General features: G+C 44.4%; 1 protein-coding gene across 11 annotated transcripts in view; it reads left to right on the top strand.

The window, feature by feature from the left end:
* The window catches only part of CUX1 (cut like homeobox 1), a 364,039-nt gene that overhangs the window by 140,866 nt on the left and 207,826 nt on the right, over positions 1 to 15,347 (top strand). The window lies entirely within an intron of this gene.

The raw sequence follows: 15,347 nt of genomic DNA, 5'->3' as shown, positions 1-15,347 counted from the left end.
TGAGATGAGAGCTGAGGAGATCCAGAAGCCTGCTTGGGTGTTCCAGGAGACAGGAAATCCACATTTCACATGTTTTGCTTCGGCTTTTAGAGAAATTATTCCCACCAAGCTGTGTTTGTCAAACACACAGTTGTTCTTCCTTTCTAAGATTGGTATCCTGCCTCCGCAGCCTGAAGGTCTCCCAGGCAGCTAACAGTGGTTGTGTGCACTGAAAATAATGCAAGTTCATAATTAGAAAAATTAGCAATGAAAACTCGACATAAAATAAAACTACTTAGAAATGCGAGGAGAAAGTCTGTTGGTTTAGGCACCGGGTAAAATGGCTCCTGTTCTCCTAGGACACATTTCTCCCCTCCCCCTGCCACCCCTTTCAAGGGCTCTTCTTCTTTTTTTTTCTTCTCCAATTGATATATAGTAATACTGCAAACAAATTTTGTTTGCTGTAAGCATTGTTAATCGGTTTTTGAAAAATGAGCCCTTAAAAAGAGATGGGGAGAGAAATTTACCCAAAGCCTAGATGAACAGAAACTATTTAACACAGTAACATGGTGCTAGAAAACTGCAGAGCAGTGGGACTCACTCTGCATATCAACCAGTGGCTGGAAGTGCTGTTCAGGTTATGGCCAATTTAGGTGACCCTACATGGGGTTTTCAAGGCAAGAGGCATTCAGAGGTGGCCTGCCATTGCCTGCCCATGCATAGCAACCCTGGGTTTTCTTGGTGGCCTCTCATCCAAATACTAACCAGTGCTGATGTTACTTTGCTCCAGAGATCTGATGAAACTGGGCTAGCCTGGGCCACCCAGGTCAGGATGCATTTGCAACTACCAGCAACCAATAGAGCCACATTTACTTCCATCCATGGCATGATGCCTGCAGTTCAGGGAGGCTCACACATTACCCATTCCTCCAGTGGCAGCTGTTTCAAGGTGACAACCAAATGCCAATCACAAGTCCCATCACCATCAGACAGGAGCTTTGCCCACTTCCCGGGAATGTTGGATAGATGCCATATGGGGGAACAGTGCTCAGAAGAGCCATAAGCGACATGTCAGAGAGCTGAATGTGGTTTCTGATCCTCTGAGTATCACTACCATAGAGACTCTGCACCAGGTAAATGGCTAAAGCAGAAGGCAGGGTGTTCCATGGAGAGGGCCTTCACAGAAAAGGCATATCTCTGCTGGCTGGCCACCTCAGGTGGCGAGGACATGTAGAATGGGGCGTCTCAGGAAAGTTGGCAAGCAAGTGCTGAGCAGGTATGAATAGGATCAGTCAAATCTTTTTGTACCCCCAGTCTCATGCCCTTTTTTAGTTCTTCAACTTGCAGTTAGAACTTGACTTGTTTTTAAAGACAGAAAGGTTATACCGAAGCTTCCCTGCTTAGTCATCCAGGGAGACTTTTTATTCATTGCAGGTAACCAGGTGAGTCTGTTGTCACCCTTCAGACCACTAGCATAATTGATACTTTGTGGAATAATATAAGCCATAAAGGACCCATCCTTTGTTGTTTAGATCCCTCTTTGGGGCTAGTGCTTTGGGATGGAGGCAGACATGGAGCTAGGTGGATTTGCGAGCGAAGCAGGGTGATTCCAGCCATACAGGGTAGCCTCAGCCTTCTCCATCACCCACCTTTGTATTGACATGTGGCCCCTGCCTGCTTTCTCCACATGCAGTTTCACTGCCTCTGGCAGCCCGACTCATCCTTGTCCAAAGCGTTTGTGAACTTTATTGACTCTTTGTTACAGAAGATTACTTATAATCCCGGTACTCTGGGAGCAAATAGACTTCATAATGGAGCAGGTTTCTCCCTTTTGATTTATGTGTGCGATATCCAGAAAACAGGGCTCTCCGCCAGACAGGCCTGCCTGCAAGAGAAGGCCCCCTTCCGCATCGTCCGTCAGGTGACAAATGGCGCTCAAGGACTGGGTGACAGTTTAGGATGTATTCATCTGAAGCAGGAGCGCTTGTTGCTGTGATTGCTTCGGAGATGAGGTCTGGCTTACGCCAAAGCTTTTCAATTTGCTTAGGTGGTTGTGTGCAAATTTCCGAGATGTTTTGGCTGGGTTCCAACAGGGTTCCCGCAGGATAAATAACTGATGCTGTTTCAGTTCTTTTTGAAAACACAATTTCTGTTTCCATGGAGGTGGGACTTAGGCTAGTATTGGAAACAACTGTAGAACCTTTACTCCGAGGCTGTCAGTGAACTTTGGAGATGCTGGATTGAATCTAAATTGTAGGGTGGGATCCAAAGGTGCCTTTGTGTTTATGCTCTTTCTCTGAGTGGAAGGACTCCTTGGTAGCTAAGCCACTGAGAACCATTCTAAAAATGTGGTGTGTGCATGTGTGTGTTGCATGTGTGCTTTCTTACCCTGCATCCAAATTATGGTAGGAAGTCCTACAGTTCAAGCATATGCCACTGCCCATTCTGACTATTATGATTTTGAGGGGCCATGTACAGAAGAACCAGACCAGACGGTGTTTGTAGGCAGCAAGGATCTTACAAGAGCACTCTGTACTCTTCCTTTTGATCAGATCAGTGAGCAAGCGTGGCCGGGGGAAGCCTTAATAATAGGGTCAGATAGGTAACATCATCTTGCCCACTCTCATTAGTGCGAGGACACTTCAGCCACTTTGCAGTTCATCTCTTTGTCTGGTCGTCAGGGTTAGCACATAGGTTTGAAGTTCCACCTGCCTTCCCAGAGGGTGTGGGTTTGTGGGCTTAAGCGCTGAAATCTGCTTCTCTACCCAACGAGGCAACCCACTACATTCCAATAGTTCTGAAAAGCCCTGCAAGGGTATGTAATTCAAGCGGGCTAAGAAGGCACCAGTACCTACAAACCTAAACCTTCCTTTGTCAGGCACAGGCGGACAAATTCCACAAGATTTGAAAAAGCCACAGCTGAAGGATTGACCAGGGACCAGTTTCCTTTCTGGGCCCTCTCCTTCACATGATAGGATTCGGTGGCGGTGAAAAGCACTGCCAGGTTGTAGCTGACCACAGATGAACAGGCAGTTTTGCCTTTGCTTACCTCTGCATTTCAACCCTGGACTTCCTTGGTGATCTCCCATCAGAGATCTGAGCCAATCAGGCTATCCTGGGCCATCCAGATCAGGGTCATGATTCAGCAGCCTGCAGAAAGTATACTGGAAGCCTTATCCTGACCTGGATCGAATATTTGACTATTTGTGATCCATATCCAGGGTGGTGCTGGGTGACCAAACAAATAGCTTTTCTTTATTTCCTCCCCCACCCCCACATACACACTCTGTTCCTTCTGTATAGGTTTTGTTGGAGGGGTCTTCAATGAATGACCACATTGTTTGTGCATTATTAGTATCTAGCTGGTTACGGGAGCCCTTGATAACTGCTTTTGTATGCCTTTGTGTACAAAGATGCTGCCAAGCTGGTGTTTTTTCAGAGCCAATGACATGGAAATGGGTCATTGATAATTCATAGAACCTTTTAAAAATTAAAATGCGATGTGGAAATCAACTCAAAAGATGAAATGTTTTTAGTGTTCCAAGTGCACTGGGTGCAAAATTAGTGTCCACCCCTCAAACAATATTAAATACTTTCAAAGAAGATGCAATGCAACTTGAAATTCTGGTTGGGCACAGTTTTAAGATCTGATGTGCATACCTGTATTTATCTGCAGACCTTCTGTTCCCTTATGCATTTGAATTTCAGCCCTGAAGTTCAGGGGGTAACACCTAGGCATTTTAAATTCCAGATAGGTTGCATGGCTAAGTCCCTATTTCAAGGCCTCAAGATTCCCAGTTTGAGTCAGTCAAAAGTACAACCATAAAAAAGATTAATATGTGCGTTAACTCTCTCTCTCTCTCTCTCTCTCTCTCTCTCTCTCTCTCTCTCTCTCTCTCTCTCTCTCTCTCTCTCTCTTTCTGTCTCCTGAGAATTGGTTAGAAATTTCCATACACAAATGCACCTGAAACTTCCTTTGCAAGGTACTATAAGCGTTCCTGGGGTTTGAGGACAGTTTCTCTACTCTTTCCTTAACCATTCCATGCCTCTTGGAGCATGTTCAGTCTTTATCAGCCCTCCTAATTTCATCTGTTTCCTCCTTTCTTCTGGGGTGGGGGTGATGATTGTTCCATTTGCAGAGTCACACCTGGAGATTCCCTTGTGTGTATTGGAACTTCCTACTTTGTCTGGGCAGCCTGGTTTTGCTACTTTAGTGATTGGCACAAGCTCCCTATTTTGTTACTAATGAAGTAGTAGAGATGACCTGAACTTTGTTCTTCACAGCACACAAAAAAATTAAAAAGGGGGGAAAGCCCATCCCCCCCCCTATATAATTCAGGTAGAGGACTGGCAGTTTCACTGGGGGTGGGGGGTGGGGACTGACTTTATGTTAAGTTCTGCTGATAATTACTGATCTTTACCATCCTCCCCATTGCGACCCCAGTGCTTTCCTGTACAAAGGCAGAACTAGATTGTTAACTTGCTAAACAAAAGGGCTGCCCACTTTCACATATTGGAAAGCAGTCTTGGAATTTTTTTTTTCCTATCATGTAACTCTAGGCCCTTTAATGGTGTCATTGTATGTAATGGATGACTTGTTTACAGTAATATAGGAAACTGTTCTAGCAACTGTACCTGGAGCAGCCAAAATCACTTGGGCATGATATTGGAAGCTGCCTCTCTCTGTCTTCTATTTTTGAGTGGTTAAGAAAATTTCTTGATATGGTTGAAAAAGGTGGTGGTGGGGGAAGCATAAACTGGATGCAGATAAAGCGAGGAACAAGGTTTGATAGCATGCATTCATTATTGGAATGCGTATTCTAAATCGTTGCTACTGCAACAAAGCATTTTTGTAATTTTCCTATATTTGATACTTATTTTCTTGATTTTTTTAATAAAAGAAACAACTTCTAGAAAAAAGAGAGAGAAAGAACAAGTGCTGCTGCCTAGGCAGTGTTTGTACTCTCTTGCCGTTACCTAACTACAAAGCACAAATGCACTTCAGCATATCAATCCTGTTCACAAGTGAATATTGAATGCATGTACAATCCATGAACAATACATGCTAGATTTTTCTTTCTACATGCATCTAGCAGTGTTGCATTCAATGCATGCATAGCTGAACATGTGATTTAAACTTCCACATTTATCAATGTACTGGTCCCCAGGTTCATTTATAACATGAAAAGCATGTTGGCTCGTTCTCACAAACAGATGATGTGTGGAGACAGGGCTGTTGTGTTTGTATGGTAAAGTGCGTGCTTTGCTGGGTGGCTGTCCAGCATCTCCTTTAGAAGTATCATGGGCAACAAATGTTGAGTGAGTCTTTTTTTCTGCCTGGGATTCTGGAGAGTCATTGCCAGTCAGATTAGATTGGGCAGGATAGATCAGTGATCTGACTTGCTCCGGGGAAGAGCATGTGTTGAAGGTCTTAGCTTCAGCCTCTTGTTGTCACCAGCTCTGAGCTCAGCTGTCTCCACTCCAAATTCAGTAAAACATACATGTACTCTTCTGGGGCAACAGCACCCAGATACTAACCATCCTTGTAAGAAATACTTAGTTGAATGCAGGTGAGGAAAGGCTTTGTAAAGTATCAAGAAGATAAATGAGAGGGGGGGAATTTTGCTTAGCATGTGGCTCTTTTACATATATTGGGTGGCTCTTGAAGCACCCACCACCCCACTGGCCAGCTTGGAGAAGACGTTTGTCTCTTTAAATCATTTCTCCAGGCCAAGGCAGCCAGAGGCTTGGAAAAGATATTTAAAATTAAAGTTGCTTTCTTTCTACCTCCCTCCCCCATCTATTTTTCTTCCTTTCTTCCTCCCTTCCTTCTTTGTCTTGCAGCTCTCAAACATCTGAAGTTCATGTCTTGCAGCTATCAAACATCTGATGTTTATTCTGTGTGGCTCTTACGTTAAGCAAGTTTGGCCACTCCTGGTATAGTCCTTCATCTCAAGTGAAGAGATTCATTTGGGAGAACTGTATTGTTGGAAGGAGCCAAAAAGAAAGGAAGTGTGGTGTAGCGGTTACTGTGTGTTGGACTACGATCTAAAAGATCCTGGTTTGAATGGTCCTCTGCCACAAAAACTCAGTGTGTGACCCTGGGACAGTCACTCAGCCTCACCTACCTCACAAGGCAGTTGTAAGAATATAATGGAGAAGAGGAAATGATACAAGCTGCTTTTGGGTCCCCATTGGGAGGAGTAAAGCAGGGTATAAATATTAAATAAACTAATGATATAAATAAATAATATTTTACTTGCAAGTGCCTGAGTTTTCATCTTTCTTTTTTGTATTACTCATCCTCAGCATTTGGAATGTTTGAATAGGGAAAAAAACCTGAATTTTCTTCTGATTCTCCTCTTCTGCTAACTTGGAGGAAACCTTGTTGCCTTTTAGTGATTTCAGACAGCATTCTGTAATGTGATATTCTAATCTGTGTAAAAAACATCTCCTAGTTGTAGCCCCCAAGAAACAGATTCTTTCTGTGGACTTATCACATCTGTCCCTTGTAAGGTCTCTGTACTGAACCACACTCCATCGAGATCCTCAAGTGTGTAGTTAGCTTTGTAAATTCCCCTGAATTATTGCGAGTTGTGTTGGTCGTGACCAAATTACGTTTCGTATGTTGAGATTGTAGTTGGTGCTTGTTTATGGTGTGACTCTGAATCATGTTTTCCATTTGTCTTTATAAATGCAAGCTCTTCAAGGGTAGGGACAAAAAAAGAAGTCCTTTTCCGATTGGGCTGCTGGAAATGTTTATAGCCACGTCTTAAGCAATGTGGTCTCTGTCTTGATTGCTCTTCTGGCTGTTGAATTACTTTAGTCACTCTTGGGTTCTCAAGGGCTCTTGCTGCTAGGCAGGAGGGAGGGCTTTTATCCCAAGTGGGAAAGCTTCAGTAGGTGGACTGGGATTGTTGGAAGGGACCCAAAGGCCAGTTAGTAGTTCTCTTATGATGTGAGAGGTGGCAGGAAGGGACATGTGGCTAAGTGGTAGAGTAAGTGGTAGATGTTCTTATGACAGCTGCCAGCATAGACAGCTTCAAGAGGGGATTGGATAAACATATGGAACACTAGGGCAGTGATGCTCTGTATTCTTGGTGCTTGGGGATGGGCAACAGTGGGAGGGCTTCTAGTGTCCTGACCCCACTGGTGGACTTCCTGATGGCACCTGGGTTTTTTGGCCACTGTTGTGACATAGAGTGTTGGACTGGATGGGCCCCTGATCTGATCCAACATGGTTTCTCTTATGTTCTAATCCCTTTATGGCAGGAAGGGACATGTGGTTAAGTGGTAGAGCATCTCATTGGTAAAGCATGGAGGAGGGGCCATGGTTCAGTGGTAGAGCTTGGTATGCAGAAGGTCCCAGGTTCAATTCTCGTCATTTTCAGTTAAAGGACCTGGCAGTTGATGATGTGAAAGACTTCTGCCTGAGACCCCCAGAGAGTTGCTGCCAGACTCAGGCATAAGATCAGCCTTGTAGACTCATGATCAAGTTCAAAGTAAGGCAGCTTCATGGGTATGTGGAGGTCTTGCGCGTGCACGGTAAAGATGATTTGGGCAGGGAGGGGTACACATGGCAGTGAGTCACTCACATTTACTGGGCCTCACTCATGATGCTGTGACCTTTGAGCCTTTACAGAGGAACTGCCACTACTAGAAGAATGCACCCCAGAGGGGAGTGGTTAGCAGCGTGTCACATTCAGAGGCATTGCATGTTGAAGATTGCAGATATTGGGATCTCTGCCTTCCGTATATGGCCGCATTAGGAATGTCTGTCCAAATTGGCGAGACATTTACGGACTTTGCTGATTCATCTGCTTGAGCCAAGATCTACAGCCAAGACGGAATGTTTGTTTGACTGTGTTAAGTTTCTAAATTGCTGTAGAGCCAAGAAGAAGGGAGGTTTTTTGTTAAAAAAAAAATTATTGTGATCACAGAAAATAAGTTCATTGAAATTTCCAAAAACCCGAGCAAGCTGTGAAGGGCTTTGAATATGTGGCTGTCATTGTAACTGAAAGCTCTGAGCTTCATCAGCGTTTATTCCTAAATGGTGTTGAAGTTCGTGAGGAACAGAATGTGCTTTTGTGACAATAAACCCATCCCCTCCCCCAATATGCAGTTTGTCACTTTCTTTTTCTGAAGATAAGTTTCTTTTTAGTGCATTCTGTTGGCATCTGCGAGCACGAAAGCACAGCCCCCTCTGAATCTGCACTGGAACACAGTAGGTTTGATTTTGCCGTGCTCTGTCTCAATCAAAGTGAGCTTAAGCTTTGAGTTTCCCTTTTTTGGGCTTTCTCCTGCAGTACACTTGGATCACTGGTGAGCTCAGTATCAGACTGCAGTGTGATGGGCGGGCGGGGGGGGGGGAATCTCTGTGTGGGAGGGAGCCCATCTATCCACCCTTCTGCTGTGATTCTCCTTGAGCTGAAAGTAGTTGCCAGTAGTGGACAGAGAGTGCAATAAAAAGGGTTTGTTTGTTTTTTAAACAAATATGTCCTTAATTACAACACCCCTCCCCCCCCCCCTTTTTACTGCATTTCTGCTGGTATTGTAAGTTAGTAGTTCCTTACCCTCTCTCCCCTGTTTTAATTTTTGGGAAGCACACACATGAACTGAATCAGATCACTGGTCCATCACCTATTGTCTACCCATCAGTATTGTCTACCCAGACTGGCAGCGGCTCTCTGGGGTCCAAACTCACATCACTTACTACCTGGTCCTTTTAACTGGAGATGCCAGGGGTTGAACTGGGCACTTTCTACAGCTCCTCCATTGACTGAGGCTCCTCTTCTTCTCTTAGTGAAGAGGGAGGAGGAAGAGGGAAAAAACAAGGAGAGGCTGTTTTGTTAGGCTGTCTCAATAGCAGGGGAGAAAAGCAAAAAGCACATTTAAGACCAGCACAGCTTTATTCTAGCTTTTTGCCTTGCTACCCTGTGGATCTGTCTGTTTTTTTTATTGGTCTTGTTTTGTAAAACTTGTTTTGCCAGAGCTCTCCTGGGTACAACTAGGTTCCCTCTCACTTTTCACTGTATTCACGTCCTCGTGAGCCAGTTTGGTGCAGTGGTTAAATGCGCGGACTCTTATCTGGAAGAAACAGGTTTGATTCTCCGCTCCTCCATTTGCACTTGCTGGAATGGCCTTGGGTCAGCCATAGCTTTTGTAGGAGTTGTCCTTGAAATGGCAGCTGCTGTAAGAGCTCTCTCAGCCCCACCTACCTCACAGGATGTCTTTTGTGGCGGAGGGAGGTAAAGGAGATTGTGACAGCTCTGAGATTCAGGGTATAGGGTGGGATACAAATCCAATATCATCTTCTTTCTCAGTAGGAAAGCAATGTGAACTATTTAGAGAAGGAATAACAAGAAACTATTTAGATGAGGAATAACAATAATGATTAGGCTGAGAGTGTGTGTCCAGCACATTTCCTTTGTAGACTGGGGTTTCTGAACCTAGGCTTCCCAGATAGTAGGCTGATACTGACCATTGTCTCTCTGTTCTTACACTGGCTCATAGGAGTTACACTTATTTTTTCTGGGGAAGACTATAGTTTTGTAGACAAACACATAACTCTCAGCCTGTGTCATGGTGCTGACCAGCACACACAGCAACTTATGTACAAAAGCTCACAATACCCAGACATTTCATGTTTCTCCCTGGGTGCTAGGGCACAGAGCATTGACCATGAGAGTTCTGCAATGAGTGTCAATAAATTAAAAGTAGGTTTGCAACTTATAGATACACACCTGAACAGCATATTGAAGTTTGCTACAGCACAGACATTGTCTCTAGATTTTGATGCAGTAATTCAGAGCAAGAAGTGTCAGTTATCAGAGACTGTTAAACAAAATATTGCAAGTATGTGAATGTTTTAAGATTGTTTTTTAAGTTAAAAAAATCTTTAGTTGTGTTTGTCAGTGCCCTATAAAGTTTATATCTCGGCTACATATGACACATATAGCCCGGCCCAACAAGCTCTCGTTTATGTCAGATCCAGTCTTCATGAGTTCGACACCCCTGCTCTAAAGCTTATGCCAGGGAAATCCTTGTTGGTCTTCAGGGTGCAACTGGACTTGAATCTTGCTCCTCTACTGCAGACCAGTACAGCTACCCACCTGGAACTACCTGCAAAGCCATGAGTTTCTTCTGCTGGGGTATTGGGTAAGGGATCAAAATGTGCAGGGCAGGGAGATTGAGTAGACCCAAGATAATAGCTCTGACAGCCAAATGTTGTTTGGGATGACACATGTAAATCTCGCATAGTGGATTATTGCAGAGGTAGGTTTTTGTGGAATAGAGGGAGGGGGAGTTGTAAACAGCAGACCTTGAAATGCAAGACTCGGTAGGCCTGTGGTGTAAGATTCTCGATTTCTCGCTTGTTTTCCCATTCTATTTTCTGCAGCAGTTTTCCTCCTATGCCATACCTGCTGTTTCTGGTGATCACCAGCTGTCGCATTCTAGATGCAGTATATTCTTTGATACGGTTCATGCAAATGCAAGTTTAAAAAAACAGACAAACAGCGATGATGCCCATGTTCATTTGCACATAGTCATTTGCAATATGTTTTCTGATCCATAGGAACTATGATGGATGGGCTGAGGGGAGCCGCTGGCTGCTTTGAGTAAAGGGGTAGTGGTATGGAAAGGTTGGCTGGCCAATGGATGATGGCCAGTGTGGGAAGATTGGGCAGAGCTGGCCTGCTGCAGGGAAGGGAGGCCATAGAAACAGCACTTGGCATGGCCTGGAGGTGTGCGGGAACTGAGAACTGGAGGGGCTTTACCAGCTGCCGGAGCCCCCTCTGAACCCCCCACTGGAGCATGGTGGGGTGGGCCCCCAGATTCCTGTAGGTCTCAGATTTGGAAAGAAGTGAGGTGGTTTCACTGAGTACCTTCTCCTTGTATCAAGGTGCTCCCTAGGCTTTCCTTTGGCCCAGTCTCTTTACCAGCTTTGGGAAGGGGGGCAGCCCTGACAACCTCCTACTCAGCGTGGGGCTGCAAAAGTTTTAATGGACCACATGACATCAGTGAAATGCCAACAGAAAAGCAGACTCCAGTTACGTAAAGGCAGCCAGCCCATGAAGAATTGCCTGCTCTAGTACAAGCCAGCCCGACTGGCCACTATGGTCCTTTTATAAGAAGCTCCTTTGGATGCTCCACCTTGTGAGATTAGGTAGGTGGCAACCTGCAAGAGTGCCTTCTTGACCATAGTACCAAAATGATGGAGCTTTGTTCCCACGGATGTCTGCCTCTTCCTGTTTCCGTTGTCCATCAGTGATTGGGGGACTTTTTTGTTTTGTCTGGTGTTCTCTCAGTGATCCCTCCTCCCTGCCCTATGTTTTAATTATTGTTTGATGTGTATTTTAATACATACCGTATTTTAGTTTGGGTTTTAAATTGAGATCTTGCAACCTCACCATTCAAAAGTTACAGCCAAAACTTTGAGTTAGGTATGGAAACTAATGAACCACTAGTGAAAATAAAGCAAAAGAAGTGGTGACTTGTGTGCCCCAACCTCCTGCTCCTTCCAGCAGCACAGCCACCAAATTCTGGAGCAGCTGCAGTTCCAAAACACTCTTCAGAAGTAGCTTCATGTACAGCCTGCTGCTTGTGGATTGTTGGAAACTGGCGAAAAGAGCAAGAATCCAGCAGCACCTTAAAGACTAACAAAATTTGTGACAGAGCATGAGTTTTCATGAGTCACTCCTCACTTCTTCTGTTGGAAGTTGAGTTTAATTTCCTCCTGTTAAGGTTTCTAAAGGGGGCGATGTTGCGTGCAAATACATATTAAAAAGCCTGAGGAAATCTCCCATACCTCCAACCCCTTCAGGATTCCATGTACAGAGATCATCATGGGCTGGTGGAAAGGGAGCAATTGAAGGGGGGTGAATTAAATCTGGTATGCAACGGGAAGGGGAAGGATTCCACTTTTCCAGTCAAAATTACAGCCTCTCAAGCCTGTTTTTCATTTTTTTTTTTACAAGTTGCTTGGGCTTTGTTATCCACATTTGCATGTAATGTCTGGTTTTCCTTCTGTGAGATAAAAATAGGGATAAATGGAAAGGGGTGGGGAGGAAACGAAGAATTCTGTGACATGTTCAATAGAAGAAAGTGTGTTTATTGATCAGACTTGAGTAGTCTCTTAAAAGCAACCTCTCCCCTGACATTTTCAATAAACGACTTGGGGGGGGGGCAGATTGTTTCCCATTCTGTCATTTCTGGACAGCGTTAACTTACTGTTTCATAACCGATGGTACAGTATTAGCGTGTTCTGAAAAATGGGCAGTTTGAGAAATTGACTCATAAAGTTATATGAAAAGAATTGATTCTGACGTCTGTGGATGCAGCAGCATTTTCCATGCGCGGCTTGTCCTGTAAACAATTTGGAAAGCAGTCTATCAGCGTTTGCACGCTGCTGCCTGGAATTTTTTAAAAAGAGTTTGCATTGGTGGATGGCAAGAACTTAGAATGCACCTGGATGTTTCAAAGCGATTGCCTTAGATGGGGGGAAAAAACAAGGCCAGCTTTCATTTATTTTTACATCATTTATACCTTGCCTTTCTCCCCACTGCGGGGGACACAAAGCAGTATACATAATAGATCCACAACAACCCTTGAGGGGAGGTTAAGCTTGGAGTGCGCAACTAGCCTAAGGTCACCCAGCAAGCCTCCATGGCAGACTGGGGATTTGAACTTGAGTCTCTTCAGAACCTAGTCAGATACACTGTAAACCATTACACCATGCTGGCTCTCAAAAGGACGACCTTTTGGACCATATCCATGCAAATTTGCCATGAATGTAGGCTCCAGGGCTTGATAACAAACCCTCAGAAGCCATCCACTGACAAGAGACCTCATTCTGTTATGTCTTGAACCTTCTTTTGTTTCTCCTGCTCTTGGAGAGTCATCATGTACAGAGGTACATCCCCATATCAGTCCTACAACTGATAGACAAATTAAAAACTAACAAGTCACCAGGTCCGGATGGCATACATCCAAGAGTTCTGAAAAAACTCAAAGTTGAACTTGTGGATCTTCTGACAAAAATATGTAATCTTTCATTGAAATCTGCCTCCGTTCCTGAGGACTGGAAGGTAGCAAATGTCACCTCCATCTTTAAAAAGGGTTCTGGAGGAGATCCGGGAAATTATAGGCCAGTCAGTCTGACTACAATACCGGGAAAGTTGGTAGAAACCATTATCAAGGACAGAATGAGTAGGCACATTGATGAACATGGGTTATTGAGGAAGACTCAGCATGGCTTCTGTAAGGGAAGATCTTGCCTCACTAACCTGTTACATTTCTTTGAGGGGGTGAACAAACATGTGGACAAAGGAGACACAATAGATGTTGTTTACCTTGACTTCCAGAAAGCTTTTGATGAAGTTCCTCATCAAAGGCTCCTTAGAAAGCTTGAGAGTCATGGAGTAAAAGGACAGGTCCTCTTGTGGATCAAAAACTGGCTAATTAATAGGAAGCAGAGAGTGAGTATAAATGGGCAGTCTTCATAGTGGAAGACGGTAAGCAGTGGAGTGCCGCAGGGCTCAGTACTGGGTCCCATGCTCTTTAACTTGTTCATAAATGATTTGGAGTTGGGAGTGAGCAGTGAAGTGGCCAAGTTTGCAGATGACACTAAATTGTTCAGGGTGCTGAGAACCAGAGAGGATTGTGAGGCACTCCAAAGGGATCTGTTGAGGCTGGGTGAGTGGGTGTCAACGTGGCAGATGAGGTTCAGTGTGGCCAAATGCAAAGTAATGCACATTGGGGCCAAGAATCCCAGTTACAAATACAAGTTGATGGGGTGTGAACTGGCAGAGACTGACCAAGAGAGAGATCTTGGGGTTGTGGTAGATAACTCACTGAAAATGTCAAGACAGTGTGTGATTGCAATAAAAAGGCCAACGCCATGCTGGGAATTATTAGAAAGGGAATTGAAAACAAATCAACCAGTATCATAATGCCCCTGTATAAATCAATGGTGCGGTCTCATTTGGAATACTGTGTGCAATTCTGGTCACCGCACCTCAAAAAGGATATTATAGCATTGGAAAAAGTCCAGAAAAGGGCAACTAGAATGATTAAAGGTTTGGAACACTTTCCCTATGAAGAAAGGTTAAAACACTTGGGGCTCTTCAGCTTGGAGAAACATCGACTGTGGGGTGACATGATAGAGGTTTACAAGATAATGCATGGGATGGAGAAAGTAGAGAAAGAAGTACTTTTCTCACAATACAAGAACTCGTGGGCATTCGATGAAATTGCTGAGCAGTCGGGTTAAAACGGATAAAAGGAAGTACTTCTTCACCCAAAGGGTGATTAACATGTGGAATTCACTGCCACAGGAGGTGGTGGCAGCTACAAGCATAGCCAGCTTCAAGAAGGGGTTAGATAAAAATATGGAGCAGAGGTCCATCAGTGGCTATTAGCCACAGTGTGTGTATATATATAATTTTTTGGGGGGGGGGCACTGTGTGACACAGAGTGTTGGACTGGATGGGCCATTAGCCTGATCCAACATGGCTTCTCTTATGTTCTTATCAGAGTACTTTCCACCAGCTCTCTGGGCATCTGTTTTCTCACAGTAACAGAAAAGTTGCAAAGCAGATCTCCATATGACTCTGAGGAAGCCTTTCTCAAGCTATAGGTCATGACCCAGAAGTGGATTGCAACCCTCTCACATTTGCACAAGTGGAGAAGGCCCAGACAGATAGTACCTCGTCTTCATTTTTGCCCTATGGCCTCACACAAGCCTTACCTTTGCCACATGAGAGCCCACTTTGTTCTTCTGTGGCTTGGTGGTAGGTAGATCACCTGCTCTGTACTTTGGGGCAAGGTTGAATCCTTGGAATCTTCTGTTAAAGAATCTTAAGGAGATGTTGGGTAAAGACTTCTCTGTTCCTGAGAGGTTAGAGAATATGAAGCTAGATGGAACAATGGTGATCAGCAATTTCAGATGCTCAGTCCCATGCCAGTCCTCTTCCCATTTGTCAGAATTACTGGACAAGGGAGGATAACTTGCACAGGGAACCATCCATTCCAGCACCCTCCTGTCCTATCAGCCTCAGCTGCTAGCTTGCCTAGAGCCTTCTCCTTTTGCATGAGCCAGAGATAAAGATAACAGGAAAGCACTCCCATTCTGCAAAGGTAATGTTTGCACAAGGCTGAAACCTTCACCTCATAACATCTCTCTCTTTCTCCTGTTCTCATTTTCTTTCACTGATGCTCATGTTTTGATTGCTCTCTGCTACTCTTGTCTTCCCTTTGTGCAATTTTATTAGACTAGGGCTTGGGTTGCTTTTGTACAGTGTCAGCAGTAAAGACTTCATGCCAGCAAGCCCTCCTTTGAACCCTGTATGCGGCATGAGAATTTGTTT

The sequence above is a fragment of the Heteronotia binoei genome, chromosome 18 (genome assembly GCF_032191835.1).
Source record: "Heteronotia binoei isolate CCM8104 ecotype False Entrance Well chromosome 18, APGP_CSIRO_Hbin_v1, whole genome shotgun sequence".
NCBI classification, from domain to species: Eukaryota; Metazoa; Chordata; class Lepidosauria; order Squamata; family Gekkonidae; genus Heteronotia; species Heteronotia binoei.
This window is presented reverse-complemented; position numbering and strand designations above follow the sequence as displayed.